Genomic DNA, 22,252 nt, shown 5'->3' with positions numbered 1-22,252 from the left:
GAGATTGATATTCAGTAGGCATCATTTCCCCAAGGAAATTAAATATAAAATTTTAGACATCTAATAATAATAACAAATAAGGAATAGTAACAATAAACATTCAATAGGGTCTGCCTATTGGCAAAAATAATAGTAAGGTTTACAGAAGTGGAATAAAACTATCCAAGCCAACAATTCTGCTAATGACATAAAATATAAGCTTATCAATTTAAAGTAAACGCAGTCATATCTGTTTTTTATTTGTTTGTTTTTGTTTTTCTTTTGGTTTTTGAGACAGAGTCTTTCTCTGTCCCCAGGCTGGAGTGGAGTGGTGCCATCTAGGCTCACTGCAACCTCCGCCTCCCAGGTTCAAGGGATTCTCCTGCCTCACCCTCCCAAGTAGCTGGGATTACAGGCATTTCTGTTTAATAGCAGTTTCTCCAAGGTAAAATCTCATGGATTATAGAAAGTTTTCTCCTTCCCTCTTCTCCTTCCCTTCTCTCCTGGAATGACAGAAGCTCTGAGGGCACTGGTTGGAAGAGAGTTATCGCTGAAGTATGATCTTTTCGATGTTGAGTTCTTCTGAGATGTAAGAATACAACAGCAATAACAATGAACAGAATAAAATTATACTATTAACTGATGTTTACTGAACATTTATTATGTTTCAGTTACTATTATAAATAACTTCCATGTTAATTCTTTTCATTTTCACACCATTGCAATGAGGTGTATACTGTGATTCCTCATTTTACAAAAGAGAAATCCCTATTGGTTCTCTGCCTCTATTTCAATCAGTTGCACATGAAATGTCTATGTTCCTCTCTACTTCCCAGGCACCAGGCCCACATATCATTCTCTGTCCTTTTTACCCTAACACTGAGGACTTTCCAGGCTTGGTGGCTTGCTCTCAGACACTTCTGAAACCTCTGAAATCTCAGAGAATTTTAGATGTTACCCCATGTCACAGTGAACTATATGAAAATGTGTGAGGCAACCCCTAACCATTATGCTGGGCAATTGTTTCTTTCCCTAGAGGCACCATGCCAGCATAAAAGGTATGACTTTCCGTAGTGACAATTTTATATTTTAACAAGGAGCTTAATACCTCCTTCTTACATCGATGACTCTAAAATTTGGAATTAATCTATACAAATGATGAATTAGTGACTGAGAGATGGCCATACCTGAAATAGGATGACACTCCTTCTCTCTGCCTAGCCCTAATATGGGTGTTTTTCGGGACCATAAGTGCTCTAGATCTCCAGATCAGGACACTTCTTCCTTTACTTCTAAAAAGGCACAGGACTGGAACGTCCACGAGAAGGCTCTGCTCAGCCTTTTCTTAAAGTAATCCCACCTTCTGAAGGAGAACTAGAAGGCAGTGACCATAGTCATCAAAAAAATGTCTTTGAATTGGCAATACAGGGAGAAAATAGAATTCACTGGATTAAAATTTCAGTGAAATGTGAATTGGAAATGGGTTTTATAAAGGAGAGACTGTCAGTTACACTAAGCAACTAATAAGCTGATTTTCATCCACTGGGACAAAGAAGAAGGAAAGTAGAATGAATCACCATTTTCCACTCTAACGATGACAGTTGGAAGACTGTTATGACTCTTCCGATGATAATAATTTCCATTTCGATGGGCTTCTTTTCCAAGACATCTAAAGTATTTTACAAGTGATTTTTGCCATCCATCCTCATGTCTTCTAAAGAGAAGAGATACAAATACTGCTTTCCTCATTCATAGGCAGCAGATATGTCTGAAAGTTTCTGAATACACTGTACTTTTTCCAAAGAAATTTTTAATAAGGTATGCTATGGAAACTGAAGCATTCATTCATATCTGGGAAGAAAAAAAAGGAGGACAGAGGCATAATATGTGGATATAAAATCTCCTACAATTTCTTACAACACATTATTGAAAGAGAGAAAATTAAAGGCTAAAAATAATATTTTCTGGATATATATTACATTGTAGCTTTTGATTAATATCAGTTTTCATCCTGTAACATTTAGTCTTTCTATACTTCTCTGATTCAGATGCTATTTTTTCTCCCTCATAACAGTTCCTATTTTCTCTTTCATCTACACTAACATCTGAGATATCCCGAGTGTGCATTGGACAATCTGTGAAGTTATATTTATTTGCTGAGTATACATAATATTAGGCATGGAGTGGAGATCTACAAAACCATTCAGCATAAGAAATAAACTGAAGACTATATCCATCAAAAGGAGAGAAATATCCTGTGAATTGAGAGGATTTTCTTGATCCTTCAGTTTTCTTCTAGTTTAAAATATGATTGCACCATGGTCTCTCTCTCTTCTAGTTTTTCACTCATTATAAAAGGAGGATTTCTGGTAATTATGTGTGATAGGCAGAATAATGGCTACCCAAAGATGTGGATATTTTATTCCCTATAACCTCTTCATAGAAAAGAGAAATTAAGGTTGCACATGAAATTAACGTTGCTAATCAGCTGACCATAAAATAAGGAGATTATCCTGTATTATCCCAAACAATCACAAGAGTTCTTTATATATAGAAGAGGGGAACAGAAGAGTCATGTCAGAGTGATATGATGTGAGAAAGACTCGAATTAGTCATTGCTGGCTTTGGCTTTCCATAAGCCAAAGTAAATTGGCAGCCTCTAGAAGCTGGAAAAGGCAAGGAAACACGTTCTTCCCTAGAGCCTTTAAAATTAATGCAGTCTTGCTGACACCTTAATTTTAACCCTAAGACCTATGCAGTTTTCTGATCTCCAGAACTGTAAGATAATAAATTTGTGTTGTTTTAAGCAACTCAATTTGTGGCAGTTTGCTAAAGCAACAATGGAAAACTAATAAAGTATGCAATGCAAGTTTAATAAATGTTTGTATGAATGGATGAACCAACTATATAAGTCAGATCCTATCGTTTACTGACATTACAAATCCTGAATAAGGGCTGGGAGAACTAGAGCTCATAAAATAGCTTTTCTTTCTTTTCTTTCTTTTCTTTCTTTCTTTCTTTTCTTTTCTTTCTTTCTTTCTTTCTTTTTTCTTTCTTTCTCTTTCTTTCTTTTTTTCTTCCTTTCTCTTTCTTTCCTTCCTTCTTCTTTCTTTCTTTTCCTCTTTCTTTCTTTCTCTTTTTCCCTCCCTCCCTTCCTTCCTTCCTTCTTTCCTTCTTTCTTTCTTTTTTTTTTTTTTAACTTTTTTTTCCCTTGAGACAGACTCTCATTCTGTAGTCCAGGCTGGAGTGCAGTGGCATGATCACAGCTCATTGAAGCCTTGACTTCCTTGGCTCAAGCGATCCTCTCGCCTCAACCTCCCGAACAGCTGGGAGTACAGGAGCATGCTAGCACACTGGCTATTTTTTTTTTTTTAATTTTTTTATAGAGACCGTGTCTCACTATGTCGCCCAGGCTGGCCTCCAACTCCTGGACTCTAGTAATCTTCCTGCCTGAGCCTCCCAAAGTACTGAGATTTCAGGCATGAATCACTATATCCAGTAGTTTCAAAAAATTTAGTTAAAAATTACGACAGTAGTAATGGTCATGCTATGCATTATTTTAATTTTTGCTTATTCCTTCACTTTCATCTGTAAGGAAGAGCATGGTGTTTAAAAAGGAATAAATGGTTATCCGTGGAGTATCCCAAAGAAAATTTGAAAGTGCTCCAATTCTACAGTAATCATTATGCTAACTGTGATGGTTAATACTGAGTGTCAACTTAATTGGATTGAAAGATGCACATTGTTGAACCTGGGTGTGTCTGTGAAGGTGTTGCCAAAGTTTAACATTTGAGTCAGTGGGCTGGGAAAGAAGACCCACGCTTAATCTGGATGGGCACAATCTAATCAACTGTCAGTGTGGCTAGGATAAAAGCAGGCAGAAGACCATGAAGACTAGACTGGCTTAGCCTCCCAGCCCACATCTTTCTCCTGTGCTGGATGCTTCCTGCTCTTGACATCGAACTCCAAGTTCTTCATCTTTGGGACTCGGACAGGCTTCCTTGCACCTCAGCTTGCAGACAGCCTATTGTTGGACCTTGTGATCATGTGAATTAATACTCCTTAATAAACTCCCTATATATATATATATATGTAATTATATATATAATATATATATAAAGGTGAGTATATATATGTGTGTGTGTGTGTGTATATTCTATTAGTTCTGTCCCTCTAGAGAACTTTAATATACTAATATAGTGCTTAATCTGTCTTACTATGTGCATTGTTCAAAGCACTTTACATATACAAACTAGCTTAGTCTTCATAACGATATGAGAAAACTACTTTTGTTTTCTCTGTTTTATGGATCAGTAATATAAATAGGCACAGAGAGGCAAAGTAGCTTTTCAAGGTTACACAGCTAGGAAGCAGCAGTATCAGGACTTGAACTCTTTATCATGAAAACCTATTCCATATCAAAAATAAATCTCCCATTTCCCAGTGCCACTTAGAATATGCAGTTCTTGATGTGAGCATTTATTAATATGTGGTATTGGTCCATGTGAAGGTTGGGCCCAAAGATAATCTACAGTACAAGAGGAAATGAAATCGTATTAAAGTAAGAGCCAAGTAAACGTCAGAAAGAGTACTTTGCTAAGTGCTATTGTCTATGGCATATAAAAAACTATTGTAAAACAAAGTTAGAATGGTATTTGGAGCTTTTTTGAGGTTCTTCAGTAGAAATTTTAGTTTTTTTGTTTGTCTTTTTTTTATTTGTTTGTTATAACCACAAAAATGAAGCCATACGAGTTTCCATGTTAGGAAGGTTAACTAACCTATACTGGTTTATATGAAAGGCTGACAGTAGAGGCAATGAGGCATGGAGTTTACAGAGAAGACTATTATAGTCTCACAAATGAAGGGTGCTGGGGATCTGAACAACAGAAGTGATATCGGAATGGGAAACAGGGGTTCAACATGTTAGGGAGAAAGAACCCATTTGCAACTTTCTCAAAATGCGGGAGCAACAGAAATCTTTGAGCCTTTGAGACTGGATGACAGGGAGACAGATGGACATAAGTGGAGGGAAAGCTCAGAGAGATTCATAGCTTTGGGGGAACCCCATTGTAGCTGAAGGAATTATATATATGAAGTTTTTAACTTCATGAATAATAAGCACCTGGTTTGTGATTGACTTTCAGATGTTTGCAGAGCCTTATGATGAGACCTTCACTTTGAAGCTGTTAGTCTAAATCTCACTGATCGTAACAATATTTACGTCACATTAAAAAAATCACAGGGTCTCTCTCTGATTCTTAGATACTCCATCAACACTTCCTAAGTCCTGCCACCCTGCTACCTGTTTACACCATCAGTTTCAATTTGGTAGTTTCTCCACCTGCTGATAAAAAACAGACGTCTTGGAAATAGAGAGCAGCCCTATTGAGTAAGCAGATGCAACCATGTAATATACACCAGGAATACAATTCTCCACTTCTCTCAGAGATCTTCAGAAGGTCCTCTGAATAAGATCTGGCTTCTGAAAAGCAATGTGTCAGCTATGCTACATTTGATCATACTTCTTACCCATCTACTACAGATGAATCAGACCCAAAGGCCATTAAAATATTGCTTTTCTATCACCACAGTATTAAAATCTATGGACCTTCAATGCTTTACTCTGTGTAGTCAGATGTTTCAAACATAAAAATAGGGGAGTATTCACCAGCTCCGCTTACTCTCTGTGTGGCTGGAATTGGCTTCTTCACTGCTTATATCAAATTCCTAAGCCACGAACATCTGTAATGCTGACTGGCAATCTTCTTTCAATTGACTGCCCCATTTCTATGTAGTTTAAAAATTCATCATACTTGAAAGTCATAATGGATGTGCAAATTCTCATTTTTGTTAGAATCCATCATAATGCCTCACAGTCCATTGCAACAATTACACTCAATCATTATAGGAAAGCTCTCATAAAGTTTATTACAATAAGTTTAAATAAAGCTTCTTCAATGGTCTTTAACCAAAGCAATTTTTTATATTTGGAGTATAGTTTAATGAAGCTTGTCGAATGCCAACAGTTCTCTTTCATATCAAAGAAATTTCCAAATGAGTATTTGGTTATTTGAATCTATCTTGATCACCACCTCCCCCAATCTCAGTTGAATTATTACATCTTTCTTCTTGTTTCTTCTATTCTTCTACTAAACCTTCTACATAGTTCTACTCTTGCACCTATAACAGCATAGGTTTTTTTTGTTTTGTTTTTTTGTTTTTTTACATTTTTGTAGTTATTTAATCCTCCCACTGAACTATAAGATCTTTGAGGGTGAAGTAGTTCATTCCACGAATATTGAAACCAGAGAAAGCTGGTGTCCAGGTTTCATCAGATCTCTAGAATACATGACCAAATATCTGTAATTTTTATTTTCCTCATTTGAAGTGTGGAATTGATCACAGCATCCTATAGTCTTTTGTATCATAGGAATGTTTGCAAATCTAATAGAAATGCTCTGTTAACTGAAGGTGCTTTAGAGCAGCAGAACTGATTTTCACCTGCTAGCTTGTTTCCGAGCCCCATTCCAGTCCTCTTGGCCTATCCTGCCCCACTGTTGCCAGATACTAATATGATATATATTTCTGGTATAAGATAAAAGAGACTACTAGGCCAGGCACTGTGTCTCACACCTGTAGTCCCAGTGTTTTGGGAGGCTGAGCCATGAGGATTGCTTAAGGTCAGGAGTTTGAGGCCAATCAGACAACATAGTGAGACTCCATCTCAACAAAAATTAAAAATTAGCCAGGTGTGGTGTTGCACATCTGTAGTCCTAGCTGCTTAGGAGGCTGAGGTGGGATGATTGCCTGAGTCCAGGAATTCGAGGCTGCAGTGAGCTATAATTGTGCCACTGTACTCCAGCCTGGGCAACAGAGCAAGACTCTGACTCAAAAAAAAAAAAAGAAAAAAAGACAGAGATTACTTAAAATGCATATCAACATTTTTAGGTACACAAATAGGCATGCACATGCACGCACACACACACATACACAAACACAAAGAAACAGATAGCAACTTCTGCCCATAGTATCCTCTTTGAACACAGAGGAAAATGATATAAATAGCTCCTGTATGCAAGAACAGTGATCCACACCACTGTCAGACCCTTCCCAAAGTCCACTGGGAAATTAGACCTCATCAGTGTCAAGCATCAACTCACAATCACCACAAAGTGGCAGAAGTTGCCAGAGTGACACGCTCTGCTGCTGAGGCCAGGACTCTTGTCACAAAGAAATGAAGAAGCACAATTATCCTGAGATTTAAGTCTGTGTAGACAGCCACATTATATCATTCAGGACCACAAACTTCACATTGTTTGAGTTCCCCAATGACTGTACCCAACTACTGCTATATCACTTCCTATAGTTTACGTTACTTTTTAATAGAGTAAACTGGGTCTGAACTTGGAATCTAAAGCGGGAGAAGGGCCACCACCAAGATTTACACTGGGTAAATCTTGACAGCTCCAGGCAAACCTGAGAAGCCTGGAGCTGTTGTCCCCTTTGGGGCCCCCCATCAAAAATGACACATGTATCTCATGAAGATATCCTAGCAGGTAGCACTTGAAAATAAATGTCTCACTACAGAACACTGTCAGGTAATAAGAATCGAGTGGCTTCAGCAACTAAAGACATCAGCCTCTTGGGGATATGTTAATCTGCTTGTGTCTGCTAGGAGGAAGGGTGAGCTGGCAGATGAAAGTCTGAGGCTGTCAGTGCCTTCAGGGAAGTGATGGGTGAACATCAAACTTCAATTCAGATGAACATCTCAACGCCTGAGTAGGAATTTCACTGTCGGTATCCGTTGATTGGGAGGGGTCAAAAGAAGGCGAAATTCACCAGCACAGTCACAAGACACACACCTCACCAAGGAGACAAGGCTTTAATAGCGGTAGTGAATTTTCATAAAGGAGAGTGGAAAAAAAATAGATGATGGGGTCAGAGATGTACATAAGATACACTCTCCATAAATGTTAAGGCTCCATAAATGTTAAGGACAACAGGAAAGATGCTTCACAGCAGTCCCTTATGATTTCTGACCAAACATTAGTACAATACACTAGCAAATAAAAATACCACTGACATGATATCCTTAGAAAACAAGGAGGGAGAAATTCACATTAAAGTAAAATGCATATCCTAACATGTTTAATATTCAGGGCAAAAAAGGATATACTTTTAATCACTGTCATTGGGGCAAAACACCTTGCTCTAATTATTGGCCAAGGCAAGAATTCTAACTAAAGTCATTTCTACTCCATTCTTGAAATCTTTTTTTTCTCTTTAATATTTAGTGGTTGGATTTGTTCTCATTCCAATTTTCCAAATTAAACCTTTAAGAAAAGTGGTAACAAATCAGTTTTTAATTTATCACATGACTCAGATGGGAATCATTTAGAGATTTAAACTCTTAAATATTCACTTTTTAAAAGTATCTTCCTGCTGTTCAATGTCAGATTGGCTACTGGATACAAAACCATATGCCATTACCACTGCAAAAATAATAATAAACATGTTTGGAGTGTTCTTTATTATAGGCCTTATGCCCTGATTTTAAATGAATTGTGCCATCTAATCCTTACATTAACCACATAAAATTGGCATTATTTCCATTTAACAAATACACAAACTAGCACTTACAGAGTGTTTATAATTATACAAAAATTATAAACCTAGTAATAGGTAGAGCAAGAATTTGAACGTAAGAAATCTAAAACCAGAGACTTCACTCTGAGACCTTTATTTTGTTTTCTTTCTTTTATTTAATTTATGTGATGAAACCTGGTCAAATTTTGGGCTGAGTTTTTACTTTCCGAGATGACATGCATAGACTGGCCATACAGTAGGATAACGTACGTCATACCTTCCTTCAGATAAACTCTAGTACATCAAGATTGTTAATTAAACAGGTTTAAAAGCAAGCAATTTAACAGAAACAACCTGGAGAGCTTTAGCTCTGAAAGTAATGAAAACCACTGTGGTAAAATCAAAAGCTATATTATGGCTTTTTTTTAAGCTTGCTTAATTTGGAATGGAGAACAAAATGTATTTCACTGAAGAACTATAGCTATGTAAAGAAAGGTCATCCTGCGGACACTCCACTCACAGGTCATGTTTCGCTACGTATTTCTTGATTTCCTAAGGCGAGTCCAATTCCATATAGTGTGTCTTTTTGTTTGCATTTTGGTCAGATTGTTTATACGTAAGTTTTATTTAGAAAATATTATCAGTGTATATTTAAGAGTACCAATATTCCTTACTTTAAGAAGTTGAATATAATTATATTTAAATGTATAGAAATTAAATAATGTACACACTAATGTACAGGGATATTAAAGATAAATATGTCTATGCTTTAAGTTGTAGGCAGTAAATTTTAGATTTCTACTGATTTCAATTATAAAATTAAAGATTTTTTTTTGAGAAGCAAACAGAAACACAATTTAACCCTAAGACATAATATAATGATACTTTAAAAAGCAGCAAATCCTTTAAAGGCATACATTGAAAATAAATTCATTTTTATAATAAAATGCTAATGATATAATAAATATGTCATATTATAAATGTAAATTAGTTCTTACTCTTTTTATGTTTGGGAATATGTACTGAACAACCACGGGGAAGAAAAGGCTGATAGCCTTAGAGGAGAGAAGAGGAGAGTGTAACTTCTCAAAATCTTTGGTCCCTGATATTCCACAAGTAGAGGACATGTCATTGTCTTTCTAACCCAGATCCTTTGCCTAGCACTTCATGAAAGTTACTGCCTTAAATTAAGCAAAACTTGTGTAGAGAGGAAATCTCATTCTCCCTCTCTCTCTCTCTCTCTCTTATTCACACATACACACGCATATTCACACACATTCACGTATCCATATGCCTTAAAGAAAAAGAACACCTGTTTCTTCTCATATAAAAATAAGTCTGTATTTATGATATATAACCTGAAAATACAGAAAAAAATGAAGGCATGAAATATAACACATAATTCTGAACCCACATATAATTAATTGGTCAATGTTTATTCTCCCTCTCTTTATGTGTGTTTGTATTTGTTTGGAAATGTTTCCATGATTACATGATGATAGTTTTCATATGCATGTTTTTAAATTCTATTCTGGTGTGCTTAATAGAATTTTAAATGTCAAAGAATAAATGGAGAAAGGAATTTCTCCTCTTATGTAGGAGACATGGGATCTGTGGCAGACAAAGAGTTGTGGGGGACATATGGAGAGAAGAGCAGCAGAACATTCCAGTGTTTTGCAAAAGAGATGCTTTCAGAGACAAAGCAGGTAAAGGGAGCCAGGAACTCTGAACGTAGCTGGCCAGGAGATTATTTGCTGAAAGAAATAAAACTTTTCTATGTATTAAAGAGCCATGATTACAGTTAAAGAATGTTCAGATAGAAATAAAACTTTTCTGTGTATTAAAGAGCCATGATTACAGTTAAAGAATGTTCAGATCGTCAGAAAGGTAATACGATAGACCATGTGTGAGAGAAACAACTGTGTATATTTAAATATCAATAGAATTACAATGCAATAACAAAATTAATCAAATGTCACTTAGGAGTGTCCTTTATTGTGCAACTAGATTTACACATGTAAATAACTGTCTCCTTGATAGTTTCACTACATTAAGTCAAATGCAATGTTTTACATATTTTTCATATGAATGTATTAATATATTATATTATGCTACCTTTAGTTTCCAAGCAAAACCCAAAAAGTTACTTACAGCAATACTGTGCTACCTCCAAGAGCTTTGAAATAAGGGAAGCAAAAATGTCCTCTAGGTGCTAAATTAATAAATACATAATGCCCAATTTAAAAAATGCACAAATTTCTTATGGCATTAGAATGCGTCCCTGGCTATGTATGACAGAATCATAGCCTGACGGAAGAAGTATGTATGTAGAAGAAATAAAAGGTAATCAGTGATCAGCAATGCAATCTCAGATAAAGAGAAGGTTGACTAGAAATGCTCATCTAAATCCATCCCAGAGTAGAGGGTGCCCTTGTGCTCAGGTGTGATTAACTCTTCCTCATGTAAGGAATACTAACATTTTCTGTTTCCATGTTTGCTAATTAAATTTCTGGTTATAATTTGACTTCCGATTCAGCAGTACTACAGAGACTGGTGGTCAGGGCACATATTCATCCAGGCTCTTTGGCAGTTATTTTACTAAGTGTCAGTTATATTGACAGAAGATTAGAGAGTTTGAATATGCACAATTGTATCTCTTCAGCCAGAATACTATACAAAGTTTCTTTCCTTTCAAGGCTAAGGGCCATATCTTAGACCACATGATTAGTTATATATGCCTTGTCTAAAAATACTTAGTATGTATTCATGACTTCTCTTGGCCACTCAAGAATTGCTATCTCTGTGACAATATCATAAACTCCCTGTACCCCATCATTTGCAAGCCCACACAGATATGTTTCGATGCTACTGGCTTTAGTGATTGGGGTGATAGAAGGATAAGAAGTGGAAAAACAAAAATTAAAAATTGATTCAGTTGAGACTGGTATCTCAAAAGGTGAGTGATGTGTAAGAAATTAAACAAAACCTAGGAAGATAAACAATACAAGGTTCAATGTACATAACGAGATTGTACAGGATTAATGTCCATTCATACTGCACCAGCAGAGAAAAAAGACAATGAAAAGAAATGCTGCTTCTGCTTAAGAGGGAGGGAAAGAAATGTCTAACATACCCAGATGTCTGCAATTTAGGGCAAAAACTAATGATGGTTTTGGGCAGAAAGGACACTTGCAATGACAGTGTCCTAAGGCAGAAGGTTCCATGATATCCCTGATTTTCAAAGACCTTTATGAACCTTCTAATTAGGTGATGCTTCATTATGTTCAACATGCCTTTTTATATAATTTAATTGAGTAGAGTATGTGGACCCTAATTCATTAATAGCATTCCTCTGGCAATTTCATATCCTATTATTATTCAAGCAAAATGCAATTTTTTAACCAGCAAAATCCTTAGGATAATTTACCAATATCCATTTCTCCATAAAACCTATTTCCACATAATGATACTTATCGTGCTCTATATTATCAGTCTTTGCTAATCTCCCTGACCGATTTACCACTTAACAAGGACTTGTTTAACATCTTTATGTGCATAGGCAGGGTCACCCAGATGCACAACTCCTGGGACACCATACTTAAGAGTGGCACTTTGGAGTCGTATAGTATGCAAACTGCTGGCCGCATGCAACAACTTCTACTCAGGTTCTGCTGAAGCTCTGGGTGGCCACTGACCTGGGAGGTCTGATTGTTGCCTAAGATGTTGTAGCTCGTAAACCTCCGTGATAAGTTATATTGAAAAGGCCAGCAATGAGAGTCAGTTTGGAGAATGAAGGAGGCAATACCACCCCTCACTATTTTATGTGATGGCCAGCCTCCTAAATGCCTTATAATGGTTCAAGAACTTTGCAAGTGTCATAGGAATGCTCCCAGACAGAATTTCTAGTTGTAGGTGATACAGTTGTTTGTGAAAAATAGTTTTATTTCTATCCATAATTGGAGTTCGGAAATACTGAGACCTGATGATGATGAGTTGAAGAATCCTGAAGAAAGTTGGATTGGAGTAAAAAACAATAAAGAGTCTGTGTAAATGTATGAACAAGGAAGAGGCTGACTGAGACCTAGTGGCAGGCGTGCCTTCAGGGAGTATTGCAGGGCAGTCCTATAAGTCCTCACAGATGGCAGGGACAGGTGACAATCTATTTGAAAAGAGAGGCTGGGCATTGCTATTCAGCTGCTGGGTTTAAACGGCAAGGACATGACTTGCTAGACATGACTTGCTGGACATGACTTGCTGGACAGCAAGGACATTTTATGTGGGATGCTTTGACAGCAAAAAGATTGTGATTATAGCTAGGAAATAAGGAAAGGATAAACTCTCCTCTCTTCATTTAACCTAAGATGTGGTACCACCAGAAAAAGAACTATGCAGTGTTAGGGTGGAGGTGAGCCTGCCTAAAACCCACACACTGGGGCCTGGAGTACCACTGAGTCACAGTACCAATTCTAGGCCTGTTTATTCTAAGATGTGTTGCTCTGCCTCCTGTTCCAATTATCAAGACGGATGGCTCTGACAGGCTTGGATTTCTGGGTTCTTATGGCAGCTGGATTCCAACTGGGTTTGGCCAATGCGAAGCAAACATGGAAGGTTGGAGGGCAGGAGGAAGAGCACTGTCAAGGTTTTTCCCCCTCTTTTTCCCTGCATTAAATGGCATCTGTGGAGTTGGCCACATCTCTTGGACCCATCTTCCACAGGACAGGCTGCTGGGTTTTGATAATGCTGTTTTTTCTCTTTCTTGATCCATTGTGTGGGTGACAGCTTCTTCCTAATGCAACTAATCTCTTGGTTGCTTTACCATTTCCATCAGCCTCTCATATTCATCACCAATTATGTAATGAATCCCCTAAATTAAATTCTCTCTGTTGTAAGTGCCGTGAGAGGTTTCTCTTTCTCTGATTTAGACATTAACTGGATGTTATCTGAGACAGAACTTTTTGATGGAAGCAAGTAGGTTCTAAACATTCTGAGACTTAGGGTGTTACTATATATTTAACAACTAAGATGACAAAACCTGTGACATACTGGTTACAGCACTACTTACTTAGGAGCAAGGGAGATTTCAAATTCTCTTAATAAATATCCGAATCCATTTAGTGTGCTGAGAACTTGGGTGTACTGCCAGGTCAGTACCCTCAGTGCTGTTTATTTTGTTGCTATTTGGTTTTTGGTTCCTGCTGCTTCTGAAGATAATCTTGAAAGGATTTGGAAACTAAGAAAATTCCATTTCTGTGTATTTCATTTCTGCTTATCATAGTAACTACAACAAAATTTTTCTCAATTTACTGCTCCTCTTTTTTCTAAAAACTTGAGAATTGGATATAATCTGCAGCTATATAAAAAGAAATAATATTTCTAGAGACTGTATTAGATACTGTACTTACAAAACTACAAGATATTCTATTATTACAGAGGCATCTCTGATATCAAATATACTTGGATAGCTTGAACTAAAACTTAGATAAATCTGATTCAACCCATTATTCGGGGAAAAAACCTGAGGTTTACTGGACTAATTAAGAGAATCCTCATCTGAACTTAACTGAAAACTTTGAATTTGTTTGCCTGTTTTCTCTTTTCCTTGAATGTTTTTTAAACATCAAACAAATTCTTCAAAAGCTACAACATTAGTAATTGACTTTTCACCAGGGAAATACGTCGCAAACAGTTCAATTTTATGATGCATCTACAACTTTAGAAAAATCAAGTATGCAGCTTCAAAGAGATAACAGTTAAAAATAAAATTTCTTAGGGAGGCTACCTTATTGATGGGCAAAGCTCTAAAGTTTTTGAGGTTCAGTTCAGTGAAGTATCCATATGTTAGAATAACCTCTAACTTATCTAAATATGTTACAACTGTAAATTGAATCTGAAAATAACTTCAGGATATTCTTTATTTTGAAACTTGTCTACTACTAGATTTTCTTCTTGCAAATCTAAAGAGAAAAAACAAACAAACAAACTAAAAAGCCCACATCACTCTTTACTCTCCTCCTATGCTCTCTGGGTTCTGATGAGGTCCTGCTGCCCAACTGAAACTAAGTATTACTAAGCTTCATGTTCAAGTATATGATTCATGGTATTACACTATACCTAGACCTAGACAGATAGGCATTCAGGGAGGCAGGAAGGAGCAAGACTGAGTTCAGATATCAAATAAGACCCAAATATATGATTGTTAATTAAATATTACATTCTAAGAGATGAAAGAAAGAGAAAATTGGAAGGGTAGAATGATATGGATTTAGGAGGAAAGACTTGCAAATGAATAGATTTTGCTGTGATGTGCTTTATATTATATTTTACAGCAAATTGTACACAAATACTTCTGGAAGAGAAAATGCAGTATGCATAGGCTTTTAGATTTCTGCTCATGTTTAAAAAAATAAAACTTTTTTTAAAAAAATAAGGAAGATAAGAAAATACAAGCAGTATGTTCAATAAACCATAAAAGTGGAAGAGATGATCGATTTTGCTATCAGTTCTTTTGATCATGTTAGTAAAAAATCAGTTTTGAATCTTGAGTGACTATTAGATTTGTGACAAGACATTGGGAAGAAAACGCACTGTGTCCTAGAGAAAATCAGTTTTTATAAATTTTCATATAAGCAAGATTGCATCTGGGGATTTGAAAAAGAACAGGTTCTCACATCAAAGCTCTTAAATTCATGTTTCAAAATTCTGAAAACGTATGCAATTCTATTTTAAAATAAGTAAATATCTATCTCTAAAAATTATTGAGGAGTATTCCACACTGGGAAATAGTATGGAAAGTTTAGATTGTATTATTTTAAAATAAAGATAGGTTGGAAAAAGAGCAAAAAAAAAAAAAAAAAAAGAAGAGGCAATGCTCTTATATTTTAAACTTAGGGTGTCTAAATGTTGGCTGAACTATTGAGAAATGAATATACAGAGTCCCAGCCTTGATCAAGGACTTTTCTCAAAATGAAATGGTATGATGTCTATTTAATTTTTAGGGAACAGAAGAAATGTAAAAATCTGATATTTTTAATTTAAATAATATTTAGAAACTTTTATATTAAAACATAAAGCATTTGGCTGTGTACAATTATGTCTCTGAAGGAAAAAAATGTAACAATTACCTTATGAAAAAAACATTTTGGCTACAGGCCTTGAAGATTACCTAGAAGTGTGCTACTTATCATTGAGCTTTTCAAGGAAAAAGTTGGTAGACTTAGTTGAAAATATTGTGATAAATGTTGCTAATCATTTAAAACTGGACTATGTAAGATTTGTTCTCAAGACAATTAAGTACCTGGAAGGGAAAGGTTTGTCCTTTAAAAGGAGGGACAAACATAGCTTTTAACAGTTCTTCTCTCTGCTTCCTGCAAAATCTCTGCTCCTTTGCTGTTTTTGCTAGAGAGAAGTTGATTGTGGTTTAACCATGCTTCGGGTATATAGCAGCTTCTTTCTTCTTTTCTCAGGAAAATTATCCAGTCCATATTACTGGGCCTAGTACAAGGCACTGAAAACAGAACATTTCTATTTGCTGAATTGCGTTACCAGAACCATTGCTAGCCTGGAAGGGGGCTTCTTGCAAGGGTCTGAAAGTCACCCCTCCAAGATGGAGACAGCTATGCACACAGGTACACAGCTGGCAAAGAGAAGCAGAGGCTCAATTACAACTCTTACTTTTAGCTCAGCTCATTTGTGTAAAACGCAAAAGCAAGTGTGGGATCCAGAGTGACATGGTAAGCCCCAAAGGAGGAACACAGTATATGTATCAGTCAGGGTTGGAAACAGGAGCCATTGAGGAAAAATTAATGTACTATTCACAAAGGCATAAGTAGAGAAAGCAATGAGGGTTGGCAAAGCACTCAGAGGCGTAGCCTAGTAAAGACAAGGGAAGGGAAGCATGAGCAGGACTCAGAGAACTGTAGCAACAGCTTTTACAGTAGTTGCAGCTGTACCCAGCAGGTAGGCATAACCCTACAATAGCTATTACCTCATAGAAGAACACAGCCATTGACAACTCATGTTCTTCATGTACGGAATAAGCTAAGTAATACCCAGAATTTTGCTCCTCTCTCATTCACCAAACCCAAATAGAAGTGAGAAACCAAAGAAGCCTGGTTGATACAGTGAAAAAGGGTCAACCCCTTTGGGCAGAGATCAGAGTAGAAAAGGCTAGAAAATACATCTCGACAGGCAAATGGAAAACATTCAGCATAGAAAGGCTAAAAATTGCTTAATGGTCTTATCTGGCCTCAACACAAATCAATCTCTGCCTATCTAAAGTAATTTTATTCTCTGATGTTTCCTATTATTGAGAATTTTTTGCCCTGTTATTTTTTGAATTATCATTCAGGAAATGAAGAAACTCATATCTTTATTTCTTTCTATTTTTACTGATGCAAAATATCCAGACCATCCTGTACTGGTGTTAGACATGGTCTTTTCCACTTTGGCTTTTGATCCCCCCAGGCCACAAATGGGAAACTCAGTGGGAGAGTATGAGGGACAATCATATTCATGTCCCTTGATGATGTGTGAGACGAGCATCATTAATTTCCAACCTTTCCCAGACGTGTGACATTGCCTCTCCTCTATGTACAAGAATCAATGTGCACCTTGAATCGAAAATTCCAACAGTGCATTGAAAGTTCCAACAGAAAGTTCCATTTGATCTGGCTGAGCCAGAATTCAGATTTTGCTATCTTAGTTTACAATCACTCCTTGCAACTGGTATCTGTCTTTACCTACTGAGATGCATAGGCATACTCATTTTTATAAATAAGAAAGACAAATAAATAATAAGATATATCTTTGCATTTCAAAACATAGCACTTGAAAGAGTTGATCCCTTATTATAAATGGTGCCATTGCAAGGGTAATGTTAACAAAGGCAATTGCTCTTGACTACAAATGTGAGGATGAGGTGGGAGGAGTGAGGAGATAACCTTCTTTCAATGTGCTAGGGAGACAGTTTGGGGGAGCAAAACACAAAAGTAGTTCTGACCAATGGCAGGGAAAAAAATAAACAACAATAACAAAATGAGTGTGATCTCATTTCAACTTCTTTTAGCCGTTTTTACTAACACGAGAAAGGAATGATAAATTTTACTATATAAAAAAATTACTGTTAAGGACCACAGATTTTATTCTTATTATTTAATTTCTTCACAAGTTTTAAAAGAACTTTTTATTATTACTTTTTACAAAATATAAACCTAGAATATAATAAATTTAACTTGCCAAATTTAAAGAATAAATACTAAGCAAAAGGATTCAAACCCAAGGTTCTCTGACTTCCCTCTTTTCCCTCTTGTTCTCTCTTCACCTTCTATTCCTGTACCTTGAAAATTGTCCTTTCAAAATCACCATTTATTTCTATATTCCTAGACAATATTTATGCCAGGGGCTCCACAGGAAAAGAGAAAGACCTCTCAGTACTTAGGGTCTTGGGTTTATTATTGCTAGAAAAATTAATTATTGTTCTGATTCCACTAGAAATTCTCTATTGTGATGTGATGTTCTTTCACCTCTCCATCCATCCATCATCCCATCAGACATCTATTGAGCATCTATTATGTGTCTGACATTCTTTTTGGAACCCAGTGATACCCTCTGGAATTCACTAGGCCTTTTGCAAATATTAAATTTGCTCGCTGCCTTGTATACTAAAAACAAGTGAAAAGACACATCCTGGTATGAGGCTATGTTTCATTATATAGAAGAGTAAGAAAATGCCAGTAACATTTTGAGAGCAGTAAACTGTATAGCTGATCTTCCTTCTTGGGACAGTGAAGTTGTACTAGTCAAGATAATTCACATTATTTACCAAAATACACAAAAATTAGAACTCTAGTAACACAGTAAGATTTACTTTTCCCTTACATCACAGTCTGATGTTGGTAAGGCAGTTCTCTTCCTTATAGCAATGCCATTCAGAGCATGTGTCTTCTAAGATTTCTATAGCAGGAGAAGAAATAAATGAAGCTCAAACACTCGTTCTTGACTGCCTTGGTCAGAAGCATCCCTCATGCCCATTGGCCAGAAGTAGTCACATGGCCTCTACCCAATGGTGAGACAGCCTGGGAAATTCAGGGAAACAAACAAAATATTGGGCAAGTGGTGTCTTTTCCACAGAGAGATCACTAAGCATTTGTTCACAATTAAATTTGTTTGGGAAACAGTGATTGAAAGTGAGCTGGGAAATCTATCTTTTCAGGAATAAGAAAGCAATTATAAATTAGGTTTTAATTCTCCCATGGGGACAGCCCTTTCATTGGACACAAGAATAGGAGTTAAGCAACAGACCTAGGTGCAGCAGAAAATTGTTTCTATAACAAGTTGACAGAGTGCCTGTTTGGAGTTTCTAATTTCCATTATACTTTAGCCCAACTGCCCCATGGGTCATTCTGTTACTGGAAAGAGGTCCTGATCCAGACCCCAAGAGAGGGTTCTTGGATCTCACACAAGAAATAATTCAGGAAGAGTCCACAGTGAAAAGCAAAAACAAGTTTATTAAGAAAGTAAAGTAGTAAAAGAACAGCTATTCTGTAGACAGAATAGGGCGTTCCCAAAAGTAAGACTAGGAATTCGTCCACCCTAGGTACAATACTTGTTTATAAATGGGATTTAAAAAAAAATCATGGGGAGATGTGCTCTGCTACAAGGGTTTGTGACATTGGCTTAATTTTCTTATTCACTATGTTTTGCAAGGATCCATATTATCTTTAAAGCAAAATTAAGAATGCTTCTGTTCTCAAGATATTGGGATATCAGGACACTCCTCTTAAGTCTGGGTCTGTTTAGTAAGTGTTATCAATCTGTTCCCTTAACCATAAACACCTAGAGGCTAGGAATGCTGACTTTCTGGGAATGCAGCCCAGTAAGTCCCAGCTTCAATTTTCCTAGCCCTCACTCAAGATGGAATTGCCTTGGTTCAAATGCCTCAGACAATTCTTCAAACATAAGATTTCAAGTATAATTTAGCATAAGTAGCGGCCGGGCGCGGTGGCTCACGCCTGTAATCCCAGCACTTTGGGAGGCTGAGGCAGGCCGATCACGAGGTCAGGAGATCGAGACCATCCTGGCTAACAAGGTGAAACCCGTCTTTACTAAAAATACAAAAAATTAGCTGGGCGTGGTGGCAGGCGCCTGTAGTCCTAGCTACTCGTGAGGCTGAGGCAGGAGAATGGCGTGAACCTGGGAGGCGGAGCTTGCAGTGAGCCGAGATTGCGCCACTGCACTCCAGCCTGGGCTACAGAGCAAGACTCCGTCTCAAAAAAAAAAAAAAAAAAAAAAAGTGTAAGAAGCTATTTTAAGGAATATATTATGGATTTTTGCTTTAACAGAGATGCAGGTATCTTATTTAAGGAGCAGATCGTAAAAGCCATTCATGATCCTCAAAGAAATAGAGCATGTGAGGGTAAATTTGGTTTACTAGTTCTGTAGAAATTAAGACAAAAGTGCCACTATATATTTCAACACAACATGATTTTCTCTTTAAATTGGTAGGTATATGGCTTTCCATTACAGTTCAACAACCATGTCAAATCTTGAGGTCTAATTGTAGCTCACACTCTCCCCTTTAACATGGTTGACTTGGGCAAGCAACCAACAACAGAAGCATCAGGCAGGTGTTCCTAAATCGTCTGCTGGTGTCCATTTGGTTATTCTTGCAGGCCCTTTGGCAAGGCTACATGCTGATAAACCCAAACCTGTTCATTGTTTGGGATTCATGGTTCAAGAAAGGAATGCCTTAAAGTGGATGGTTTCATGTGCAGCTGATACCCAAGGATTTCTGTTTACCTATGTGACTATGTGGGCACCATTTCATTATGAAACATATGCTGAAGCAGCAGGGTCTGAACGAAAAACAAACAAAAATGTACCATTTGGCTTGTGTATATTGATAAACAAGAGCAAACTCTGTTCCCAGATGATATTTAGGTTACAAATGGATCAATTAAAATTCTGAGGGGTGTCTTTGGGAGTCAAAATGGCCCACAGTTATACTCATGGGAGGTAAATTAGCAGGAAAGAATATGGGATTTGAAGGCAGACTTGAGAGCTATCTTGTTTGAGTGGAATCAAATCCCCTGTGTTTAATCAGCATTAGTTTCCAGACTTGGGTCAAAATAACTTTTTTGTTATTTTGTTAAAACTTGCTTTATCATTTTGAAAAGAATTTCCATTAAAATATTTATAGATTCTATAGGTAGAAGAATGTGCAGCCTAATCCCAATCTATTAGCTTAAATTGTTTCATGAGTGAAAATTTTATTTATTAGCATGTGTAGGGTTCAGGGCACACATAACTGTCTGTGTTGTTAGTCAAGAGCTGGAAGAATTGCCCCCCTTTTTTATAATACACTGGACTCTAATGCAGTGACTCTCAATTTTGTTTGCACTTTACAATAATCTGTGATGCTTTCTAAAGTTTGGTTTGCCTGAGTACCCTCACTCCTCCTGGGTTTAATTGGTCTAGGGTGTAGACTAAGCATTGAGAGTTTAACTGCTACCCAGATGATTCTAATATACAATCATATTGAGGACCATAGTTCAACATTTGTTGTGGGCAATTCCTTTTTCTGGATTAACAAAATGTCTTTAAAAAAACAATAAAAGGGTAGAAGTAGTTGACAGATTCATTGCCTGGCATGTTTAAAAAATAACATTGTCTTATGAATGTGCACGAGGAACTCAATAGGGGCCCAAAGCAGAGGAACAAGAAAAAGTGAAAAGTACATTTTAAAAAAAGACTCTGGTACTAACTTTAGTCAATTTCATATTGGGATTTGTTCATTTCAGTTTATGGGAACAAGGAGGGTTGCCATAAACTTTCTAAGAAATATCATGTTGTACATGTGTATGGTTTGGAAAGAAGACAAGCAAAAGATAAACCCGGTGACATTTATTTGTTTAAGTCTCAATGTCCTTATCTTAGAAATAGGTTAATAATACAAATTTCTTGAAATTCCCTTCTAGGTTTAAATTTCTATGATTCAAAGATAAACCAGAGCTGCTTCTTGATTTGGATTATTTCCACAACTCTCCAAAAGCAAAATACAGTTTTGCAAAAATTATTCATTTAACCCTTTATTTTAAAATCACCTGTTGGGCACAGGGAATTGTGAAGTTCAAAGATGGTGTATATCATAGTGTAGTTTGTTTGTGAGGTACCACCTGGACCTTCACAGTGGCTATAAGCATTCATTATCATCAAAGATACTTCAGAATGGCCTTAGCTAGGCTATATTTGTGCTAGAACCAGTGTATATAGCCCCAGAGAGGCATAATGCTGTCACTGAAAACAATACAAAACAACAACAAAAAACTACTTTAAAAAACAATTTATTCCCCATACAATAGTTGGGATTTTAATTATAAAGTCAGAATTATACAAAGAAAAGTCAGAGAAAATAAAGAATAAAATGTGTTTGCCATGAAAGTTGCAACAAGATGAAAATTATATAATGTTGACTTTTGGTTCGTTAATTTCTGTTCAGAAACCCTCTTGGTGACATATGTTTATTAATGTACCATTTATCTGTTCAAACACTCGATTTTGTTCAAAGCACTTTCACAAGAGGCCCTCATTAAAACCTTGTTTAAAAAGAACAACAAGTAATTCACCATTGGATAGGTGAGAAATCAAGATGGTCAACTAATGGGATAATGAAGTTCAATTGGAATCAGAA

Source organism: Pan paniscus, chromosome 17 (genome assembly GCF_029289425.2).
Source record: "Pan paniscus chromosome 17, NHGRI_mPanPan1-v2.0_pri, whole genome shotgun sequence".
NCBI classification, from domain to species: domain Eukaryota; kingdom Metazoa; phylum Chordata; class Mammalia; order Primates; family Hominidae; genus Pan; species Pan paniscus.
The sequence above is the reverse complement of the archived record's forward strand: the minus strand, read 5'-3'. Positions refer to the sequence as shown.